Source organism: Phoenix dactylifera, chromosome 8, assembly GCF_009389715.1.
Source record: "Phoenix dactylifera cultivar Barhee BC4 chromosome 8, palm_55x_up_171113_PBpolish2nd_filt_p, whole genome shotgun sequence".
Classification (NCBI taxonomy): Eukaryota; Viridiplantae; Streptophyta; class Magnoliopsida; order Arecales; family Arecaceae; genus Phoenix; species Phoenix dactylifera.
Genome location: NC_052399.1, coordinates 24,682,826 through 24,694,442, shown reverse-complemented (window position 1 = coordinate 24,694,442; position 11,617 = coordinate 24,682,826).

The following is an 11,617-nucleotide window of genomic DNA, read 5'->3' as shown; positions in this document are numbered from 1 at the left end:
CGACCGCATGGAGACCAAAGAGGATCCGAACTTGCACGAGAAAATAGGATCGGTGAACAAAAGAGGCAATGATGAGGGTTTTTTTGCCTACTATTGTTTGTTGAGGAATCGATGAGGTTTATGGTGTGAGGGGCATAGGTTCACAATGGCACCATTTTAAGAACCAACATGATAAGACCATTTTGGACTGAGGCAGAGCGTAAATTGATGGCAAATATAGAAAAGGACAAATTTTCATAGAGCCTGAGAAATGCCTTCAAGAATGACCAAATCACACCATTAGGTTATCGAACTATGCTTCTCGAAAACAAATTTCATTTTAGCTGTTGCAACATCAGCCATGTACAACACAAGGATTCACTTGTATCTGGATGTAACTCAAAAAACTTTTACAAACAATAAGAAGATTTCATTACAATTTACCCGAACATGTACATTGGAACTACATCTGCACTGTGATGGTAGATTGCATAGGAGGATGAACACTGACAAATATATTACATTGCACACGATGGAAAGAACAACGCCATATAATGCTAATTAAACCTGGCATTCAAATGCCGAGCAATTGTGAGGTGTAGACTTTCTCTGCAAAAAGAAGATTAATCTCTTTCAGGACACGATTCACAGGGAATTCCGGTCATTAGCAGATTTGTGGCCTGCCTCAAGGAAAACCGATATTCAGATGTTATAAATAGTAAGCTAAGGATTTGGATGTTGAAAGAACTTTAAAGGCATCCAAAGATCAAATAAGTGAGTTAAACAAGCGAAACTTAATCAACATTGCTCCAAGGATTTGGAAGTGGGTTAGTATTTGGTGCAGCAAACCTCGTTGTTGCTTCCGAACTAGTAGCCGAAGGGTTTGGAGATGGATCCCCTGACCATGTAGCACCCTGATTTCAAAGAAAGGCTGCAAATGGATTAGAACCCAAATCACTTTCTGCAACGCTTATCGTGCTGTTTGGTGTTCTTGAAGCTAGATCAATAGATGCAGTTGAGATGCAAAACCACGAACCAAGTGAATAGTGTGATCAGCACCTGCCAAGATAAAGAAGAGTGAAAAATAAGTACCCATCAGAAACTTTACAGGTTTAAAAAGAAGTGTCTTATACCCATACTCAGCCTTTGAATTTTGATATTGTAATTTAAAAAGCAAAGCAGTTCTATTGAGCAATAAGGCAATGTGGATGGCAAATAAAAAAACCTCAGTCCCACTGACATATACGAAAAATAAGAACTAAAAATAATAATAAAAGCCAAATATGCTTACACTTAATTCCTACTTGCAGCTGTTCTATGCCTAACAATTGGCCTCCATGACATTGAAATAATTACTTTATGTACTCCAATCAAGTCAAGGACTTACAAGTCAATAACAAAATCAAGCTAAAGTGCAGCTTCAGCTTCCAATTCTAGTAATTGTCGATCCCACATTCATGAAAAAATGTCCCTCTATTTAAGCTTGGCCAACCCATATACAAATAACTGACTATATGTATATAAATCCAATTACATCATGATGTCTAGGATTTCAAATTATGGAGTTTGAAATGCCTAGAAAATTCAGATAGATAAGCTTTATCTAGTGCAGGTGTTTTGCCCCCAATTCTTATTTTATTTTATGTATAATGCACAATTAATCAGGTAAGGATTGGATTTGTATATCAAATAAAAATGAATATCTCCAGTTCCGTTCTAGATTGTCATACAAATTAAGAAAATTAAGGTGGTTCTTAGCATTCCTCCAACCTAGTAAATTTCAATTAATGTACATATGGATTGCATACCATCAACTTGATTAAGCAGCAGCAACAACAACAACAATAAATTGTTCCAATATAAATAGAACTTTCCTCCAAAAGGTTACCTTAATTTTCTCACAGGGTTTATGTTGCTTTAATAAAGTGTCAAATTACATCATTGATTCCTCAAGAAAGATCAGTTCCTTGACGAGTATTTAAGATTTCAGTTACATTGTTCATGGGAAACTTTACAATTCGTTCTTAAGGATTCTCATGCTTTGTGGGACAAGTACAATCTCTCTGGCAGAAGCGGCTCACTGCATTTGGGGGCCTAAAACGAACTCACTAAAAGAGGCCTTTTTTCTTTCTTTTTATCTTTGAGGCCTTGCAATAGGCTGGCCTAAGGCAAATTCACTAAAGGGAACTTCTTAAGGCCCCCAGTTTTGTCTTTAAGACTTTCCCTGTGGTGGGCCATCTTTGGCCAGGATCTTAGGCAACCGTCTCAGTCGCCTAAGGATTAGGCCAGCCCTGCTCTTTGGCTTCTACTTTCTACACCAAATTAATATAATTAAAGTCCCTATATCAGACCATACCTCCTTCACACATTATGTAGACTGACTCGAAGTCTAAAGAGACTTGAAAGGTGGTTCAGGGTTGCATGATGTAATATCTTTGCCCACGGCCCATATTCACTTGATCGGGGCGCAGGTCCCACACATCATTCTTGGCTCTCCCACACCTCTTTTTTTACATCTCATGTGTTCCTCCTTCCCACTCCATTAAGAGAAGGGAAAGGAAAAAGGTCTCTTTTCTCTCCACCGCCTCTTCTTGTTCTTTTCTCTCTCGTCTTTTCGCCATCTCTCTCTTAATCTCTCTCATCTTTTCTACTAGTCTCTCTCTTCCTTCTCTTCGAGTTAAACCTAAAGAGTTGCCACCCCACTGTGCCACAATTGTCTCTCGTACTAGAAAGAACAGCGCAGGTTTAGTGGTCTGACTATAGAATAACAGACATTTTCCTTTATTATAATCGTTGTTAGTTAAAAATTGAAACTTTAGAGCTTTTGCAGAATTTTAGAAATTATTATAAAATAATAGCATGATGGTGATTTGAGATATATGTGATGTTGGGATTATTAGGTCCGGAACGATCCAAGTGAAGTGATTGGATAACCTAGTAGTGGGTATTTGAAAGGTAAGCAGCCTCTATCTAATCAAAGCAATTTTAAATAATACATATAGTTTTGGAAATATACATTGTATAAATTATTGTTGAATACTTTAAAAATTTCACTGTGTACATTGTGTACTTTTAAAATTGGATCAAGCACAAATTTATTATATTATTAAGCCTTTGAATATCCATAATATCCATGGGTTTTGATCATCATGAGAATTTGCTAGACTTATTCCACTTAATTGAGCCTTAAAAACTTCTGCATGAATCTTTGGAACTCGTATATTGATGTATTTAAATGTATTGATTTGGAAAATCATGTTTGCATATCAATTATTAAAATTTTGGTAATTATTTATCATTGTGGATTTATACATGTTAAGCAAAAATGCTATATTGCAAAATAAATAAGATAATATTGATTTCATAAGTTGGATTTGTGTATATTGATTGGATTCTCAATATGACTATATTTTGGACTCCGCCAAACAAAGGTTATACATTGGCATTTGGTATTGATTGGTCGAGAACTTGATTACTTTGGACTAGAGGTTAAGTGTGATACTTTAGACCTATTTCACAAGGGTTAAGTGTGGTACCTTGGATCCACTCTACAGGATAAGTGCAGTACTTTGAAACCTGTCGTAGGGATTATATGTACCTGTAGCTATATAGACTGATAAGTTGATAAAGAACTTTTGAAAGTATATGATATAAGATATTCATTGAAACTTTGGAATAACAACTTTGGCTTTAATACTGGTTTCTAAAAACTTTTTTGGACTATATGTAAATTATTGATTTGGAAAATTATATGTATTATAGCATATTGGAGTTATATGCATGACTTTGATCACAAAATATTACCTTGCTAAACAAGCTTCTTTGTATCATGCACTCATATTTGTTATACTTGTTTGATCTCTTTGATTTCTATATAAATTACTTACTAGATTATTAGCTCACTCTTTTGATTTCTGTATATATTTTTGCAGAGTCGAAGCATTGAAAGGAATGGGTAGCAGTTGAATTATGAGATTAAAGCAACCCTCTAAATTTAGTAGTATCAGGCGCCCTTGTAATTTGTTTGGTTATATTGGTTGAAATATAGTTTCATATGAGTATGGAAATTAAAAATGCTTTGAAAGATTGGTTAGCGAGTTTTAGAATTTATATTATTTTGAAGCTAATGTTTATGAATTGTTTAATTGACAGGTTGTATGCGGCAGATTATGCACATATTTTTGAGTTGGGGGCGTGACACATGAGGTTAAACTAGATAGCAAATAAGATAGGTCTTCCCACCGTACACCGTCGATTCACTGGCTCCGGCTAGGGCTGTCAACGAGCCGAGCCGAGCCCGAGCCACAGCAGGCTCGGCTCGGCTCGTTCCAACAAAATCTAGGCTCGGGCTCGGGCTCGGGCTCGGTACCGAGCCCTGTACTGGGCTCGGGCTTGGGCTCGCCTAGCACAGCCCCGGCTCGGGCTCGAGCTCGTGAGGCTCGTTTGCCCGAGCCCGAGCCTGCCCCGGCGGCCGGCGCCCCATCTCCGTCGCCTGTCGGAGAGAAGAACCCAGAAGCCGGCCATCCCCATCCCCATCCCCATCCCTGCCCCCATCTCCGTCGCCCGTCGGAGAGAACAACGAGCAGCCGAGCTCGGTTCCGAGTCCCGACGGTTCGTCGTCGGAGAGAAGAACGAAGGAGAGAGAAAAGAAGAAGAAGAAGAGAAGAAAGAAGGAAGGAAAGAAAAAAAGAAAAAAAAAGAGAGAAGAATAGACTCACCTCATCGCGTGCGGCGGCCGCCGGCTTCGGCCGCGAGCACCTGCACCGCCGGCACGGGCGTCGGCCGCTGGCACGGCCGAGGAAGCCGCGGGCGCCGCCGGCCGTGGCCCGACCCTCCCGTGCGAGGGACTCCTCGGCTCCTTCCCTGATTCGCCGGTGGAGGAGGGCTTCTCATCCCCTCCTCGGCTCCTTCCCTGATTCGCCGGTGGAGGAGGGCTTCTCCTTCCCTGATTCGGCAAAGAGAGGAAAAGGGAGGGGGAGAAACGGAGAAGAAAGAGGGGGAGGCGCCTCGCGTGCTTCTTTCCCGGGCGGCGGAAGGAGGCAGCGAGGCATCGGCGGCGGTCGGCGGAGGAGGAAGGCGAGAGGGGACTCAGGGGAGGGACACCGCCACACTGACACCGGGTGCGGGACAGCGGGAGCCGGGAAGATTCTGGAAAAACCTAGAAGGAAGGAGAAGAAAAAAAATAAAAAGAGAGAGGAGGTGGTCGGTGGAGAGAGGAAATGGGTTATTGGTTGGGCTCGTTTGGGCTCGTGAGCTGCTCGGGCTCGAGCTCGGGCTCAGGCTCGGATTTAAACGGGCCTCATTTTGGGCTCGGGCTCGGGCTCGTTTGACTAACGAGCCGAGCCCGAGCCGGGCTTTTACCGAGCCGGGCCCGAGCCGAGCCCGAGCAGCTCGGCCCGTTGACAGCCCTAGCTCCGGCCTTGCTAAAAGTAACCAAATTTTTAACTTCGGGAGGTCATGATTGGTTCATCCTAATTAATATTAAAATTTTCTAGAGAAAATTTGGATAAGAAGATTTTTCATGGATAGGGAAGAGAGAACCAGAGTATAATAAACAAAGAATTCTTATCACACAAATTAACAACATGTTTATCTTTGAATCTGCATCAAAATGCATGAAAATGAATAGACTTGCAACTTATGCTGGTACCAGGTACTATACCAGTTATCCGATAGCACGAATCGGTATAGGCCCATGCCGTGCCACGTCAGGCCTGTACCGACACAGGAGACCATGGAAAAGAGGAAAAGAGAAAGAGCGAGCAGGGGAGAGAAAAAGGAAGAGGGTGGGAGGCCGGCAGAGGCCGATGCTGATACAAGTGGTGGAGGCCACAGTCAGATCCTGTTTCGTTCGACGGTGTCTTGATTTTTTTGTCGAAACCATTCTGGTCCGCCGCCGCTGGTGCAGCTCGAGATGCCCCAAATTCGACAGTTTGAAACAGTTCCGCCATCCTCGTATAAAACTATTCATGCACCTATTATATTGTAGGCCCTGCATCAATGACTTTCTCAAGAATTAGAGGAGTTGGAGGCCACGAGAATCACATGCGCCTAACAAAGTGAACTTTCCACTCGACAAACCAGTCAAATAATAAAAAAAAAATAACATTTATCATGGTAGTTTACCTTCTAATTTTATTTTTCTCTGTTTTGGAAATTCAACCCAAATGGCAAATGGCAAATGACATATCATATAGCAATGACCTACAGGGTGTGTAATTGTGTATCAGAGGGCGAATCCTCCATGATAGTTTAGGCTTAAGTAAATTTAATATAGTTATATTTTCATCATTTGCCCTCACCATGAGCTCTCTTGATGAAAACCTCGATCCTTTACAAAAGAATTTTCAATATCCATACTTCTTACGATGCCATATATAGTGTGAGGAGCTGTGCGGGCGTGTGTTTAGTCCCACATCGGTTATTCGCTGGATAGATCTTGGGTACTTATACAGGATCAAGGAACCCAAATAATACCTTCCGGCTAGCCATTTTGGGTGAGGTCCTGAATTGTTACAAATGGTATCAGAGCGGACCCGGCCCATAACTTATGTGGACTAGGGGACACTGCAGCACAGATCCACTAGGGTTGACCACGGACCGATCGTGGTGTTTGTGATTAGATTTGAATGGATTTGAACCCTTAACCTGACGAGGACGTCAGGGCTTGAACGGGAGGAGTATGTGAGGAGCTGTGCGGGCGTGTGTTTAGTCCCACATCGGTTATTCGCTGGGTAGATCTTGGGTACTTATACAGGATCAAGGAACCCCAATAATACCTTCCGGCTAGCCATTTTGGGTGAGGTCCTGGATTGTTACATATAGTTTTTGTCCAAACTCTTGGTCTTGTTGCTTTCATGTTGAACTTCGGTCATTGCCAGCTGGAGAAGAACAATTTGCAGCTAAATTTCAGTTCAGTACGAGGTACTACTTTACCAATGCTACTTATCAAGTTTAATAATATATCCTCTTAATGGTAATTATTGAACATCTTTGTGCAGTACTCTTTATATTAGTACGTGCATTTTATACTATAATAATTTAAGACAGTCGCAAATGTCATCAAGCTGTGCCTTTCCTCCAACGATACTATGCTTAGGGTGGAGAGCAGCACAGTGATGAATTCCATTACAAATTACCTTATGCAACTCCTTAGAAAAACATAATTGGAAGCTAAGGAACTTCCATTGCAAATTTACTCAGTCTACCTAAATCAACATTCTATCCTTCCATCTCTAGTGTAAGGTCATGAAGTGAAAGGCAGATGGCAGCATGCATCGCCACGAATGAGGGTCATCTGATCCATCGAGACACTAATTTAAACAGCATGTGATGTGTTGAGACAGATAGCATGGTAATTTAAATGGCAAAGATTAGCAATTTATGTTGGTGATTAATATTCACAGAAGACAATTTCCGAAAGCTGGGTGAGTTATTCTAGCTAGGATTATCGACTCCTCTTATCTCAGTTGCGTAATATGTAGGGACAATCAAAGGTATGTGGCATACTTCCTTTCTGAGAGGACTCTTGGGTTTTCTTGAAGCTCTTCTGCTACGTACCAAGATCTTGTTTGTTTTATATCCGAGATTGTGGAGAGTAGGAGGTTGGTATTGGTAGATAAAAAAAGTGCTGGATGTGTTTTTGTCCACAAACTGCAGTTCAGAAGCCCACGAGCACATCTAACCTCTCTAATAGGTCAAGTCTCACTATGTCATCCACCTCTCCTGATCACTGTAGCGCACTTGCAACCTTCACCTTCACCTCTCTCTCTCTCTCTCTCTCAGTGCATGAGTAAGAGAGGTTGTTGTTACATTATCACATGGGAAGCCACCCACAAGTCAAAGTTAACGACCTCTCCAATCGAATGGAAGGAAGTGAGCCACAATGATCAACGTGTATGGCTTGACATCCTATATAATCTTCTCCTTGAAGAGCTGAAATGGATTACCATGCCATGGGATTGGGAGAGTGAAGGTATGTCTTACCCTAGGCCTCAGTGCAGTAGAATCATAGGTTTTAGCCGGAACAAGCTATCATTCAGGTTCTTCTCCCCCTTTTCCTCTTGTTTTGTAGGTAATTTCAGAGGACAGGCTCTGTGAGCTGATTGGTAGATATGGTGGTTAAATGGCATGTTTGGGTGAATGAAATCCTTGCCATGCTTTACCAAGTGGACAGTCCTTGCTGTACAGCCTTGCTTTCGTTGTCTGTTCGACCTTGAAGTTTTCTGATATGGTAAACCTGCTTAAAGATGAAGATGCTCATCTTACGAAAAGAGACAAAGAAAAGGTGAGATGCTAAAGGAAATTACTGCTTATCTTGACTAATTTTTTCTCCTAGTATTAATTGTGGTTGAATTGTCAATATGTAGCTTCTTCCCGAGTCTAGGAAAATCGGGAAAATCCGTTTCACCACAAAAAAAAAAAATCTATTATAATAGTATTAAGTTGGGATTACTGGTGAAGGATGCATATAAGAAATATAGTATTGGGTCACTGATGTGAAACATGAAAAATATACTCTCAACCGGACTTAAACAAGTATTAGCAATATATAAGTTTGCTGTTTGACAGAATCCTGGTTACGAATTGTGCATGGAAACCTTCTGAGGTTGCACAATATATATATCTGTTGGTTATTAGTAAACGGAAGAACATTTCTGGTATAAAAACATTAAATAGTCAGTGGTTCAGAAGTTAATTAGTTGCAACATGTCACTACGTGTCATCTATGAATGGATTAGAGTGGTAGAGATTGTAACGCAAGGAAGTAGAGCTTTGACGGAGTGTGACCAGTAAACTTTATTGTTGATATGTAATAATGATGCTTCACTTAAATTTTTTTAAGAGAGAAGGTACGTATTGATTGTTACAACCAAGAAAACTCTTCATAGATTATGTCCACCTTCTTGGTCCCAAATAAAGACCCGGGACTGTACATTTATTACCGAAAAATATCATGATGTTCATATATCTTTACTGATAAGCCCTCTGCGATGCCCATATCTTTTAGCTTTCCGCGTCTTTTTTTCATTCATCAACAAAAGAAAAATGATAGTTTTTTTCTTCAGCACGTATACCAAAATATGGTGTCACATATTCGTATCATCCCATTATGACATCCAAGGGTAACCAGCAAGGATTGATTCATTCCATGCACCTTTCAAACATGGAGAACTTTTTGTCCCCGCAAAAGAAATGAGTATTCTCCACCAAAAAAGGGTTGAGAACTTTTTGAACTAGATGGAAATAAAGTCAGTGTCTGGTGTATGGGTACATGTGTAGAATAAGCAAGCAACAGTCACTTGTAACACTGTGTAGGTTGAGTTCAATTGACAGAAGTTGCCAATCACTCATTTCTGTGCACTCGTTTCGACTGACTGAAAGACTTATTACAATCATAAATGACCGTATTTATTAATCTAATATATCAAATCTACTTGTTAAATGAAGTACATACACAAAAACTCTCCCTCCCTCCCTCTCTTTCTCATGTCTTGGTTTAGAAACTAGTTCTCCTGTAAAATATATGTTAACATGCTAATTCTCTCTCCAGTTTTATTCGACGACTCTCAAAATAGGGAGGTCATGGCTCTGCAGTAAAGCATGGAATACTTATCCTTCTCTAACCCAAATCATCCTTTCGTTCAGGAGAGTTCAAAGTCAACCTTTTTGAAAACTAAGGCAGCTTCTCTCCTCAAAAATGGTTTTAATTGTTGTGTCGCATAGAAGGGGTGATAGAAGCCAAGAGAAGCACTGGAATACTCCAGACTGGTCGGAGTTTAATGGTATCCAATGAAGCTCTTCTTTGTGGGAAAAAAAAATAGTTATCTGATGAAATGAAGCTCAGTTAGGGTTCATGGAGTCACGGTCCACAACTATACAGTGAGATCTCCTAACGTAGCAATTTTTTTTTTTTTTTTTGAGTACAACAACTGGTCACACTACTCTCGCATGAGCATAGTCAACAACATCACTATCAAGCATTACGTAGCAACTTTCAATAAACAAGAACCCATAGAGTTGGGGACGCCTATAATCGAACATTTGTGGGGTCTTCAGCTGTCCGGCCAGTTAATTAATTAGCTTAAGTGGTTAGTTGCCAACAAGTTTGTGTTAGCTAGCTGCCAGTGTGGTCCTCTCTCTCTCTCTCTTCTCTCTCTCTCGCTACCAACAAGTTTGGGTTAGCTAGCTGCCTGTGTGGTCCTCTCTCCCTACCTCTCTCTCTCTCTCTCTCTCTCTCTCTCTCTCTCTCTCTCTCTCTCTCTCATTCTCTCGCTCTCGCTCTCTCTCAACTTTTCAATACTTCTGCCTTTGTTTTGTTACATTCTTCTTACTTTTCTCTGGTGAAGAAACTTTTTATTCTTTAAGCAGCATAGCTACCATGTAAGGGGGCTTGGACTCGTATTAAAAATTGACTTTGGACGATTCGTTACGTGTACCATGCGCACATGCATGCAAAGATCTACCAATGACCCAGTCGTTCCCCACTGCCAACTACCACCAGCTGCTTGAGCTAAACCTAACTGGCAGATAAGGTGGTAGCTGCACTTATGGAGTCATCAAAGGATAGGAAACGAGGAGTAGTGTTTCATTTAGTGGGAGACTTTGTTGTGGGGCTTGATTAGGATACTTGAGGAAATGTGATAACTAGTACCACCAGTAAACTATTCTAGCCTGGTCATATTTTGGTTGATACTTCATTAATAAGGTTGCAAAACTTGGTAAAACGCATTTACTCTTTTCAGCTAATATCATTTCCTCATTTTAACTTTATAATTAAGCACTTTTTTATTCTTTTAACTCTCTTCTAGTAACTTAAAGTGGCTGTTGGGTAGTCTTGCCATTTGAAATATCTTAGGGTTTAAACAAAAGATAATCATAATTTCTATAACAGTGATTATGTATGGGCTAGTTGTACCAGAAATTTTAGCTTGCTTGAAGTTAGGAAGCATCAAAAATTAAATATCTTCATTATTACCTAATTACGTTTAGACTACTATTAGGTACATATTTATGTCTCCTTCACATTTTTTATAAGATTTTCATTTCTAATATCTTTTGATGGAGACTATCGATTGTGTTACTGATTGAAAAAAGTTATGGTATTTGTTCTGTAGCCTTGATGTATTTACATCATGATTTATTTATATTAACAGAATAAATGATATTAAATTAGAAACTTATAATGGTTTGTACTACAAATATAGGTTAATGACTTATATAATGAACAAAATAAATTGGCACATAGCATATATATATATATATATATCAAATATGTGTTAGTACTAGAATCTGCAATTACTCTGTAATGGACCTAACACACACACACACACACACACACACACACACACACACATATATATATATATATATATATATATATAACAAACCTGATTACTTCGTAATAACCATGCATGTTCAAATATCTTTGCAGAGCCCAACTTTTTTTTATAAGAAAGAATTATTTAGTCCAACTTTAAGGTCCATCAGACAGCGAATATGAGGTATAAGCAAAGGACTGTGTATTTGACAAGGCATGACATGGATTAAAACATCCTTCACAGGTACAACTAATGTAGTTCGATTTTCTTACACAAGGTATGTGAAACTACTCTCTTTCTTGGAAGTATAAGAAGTA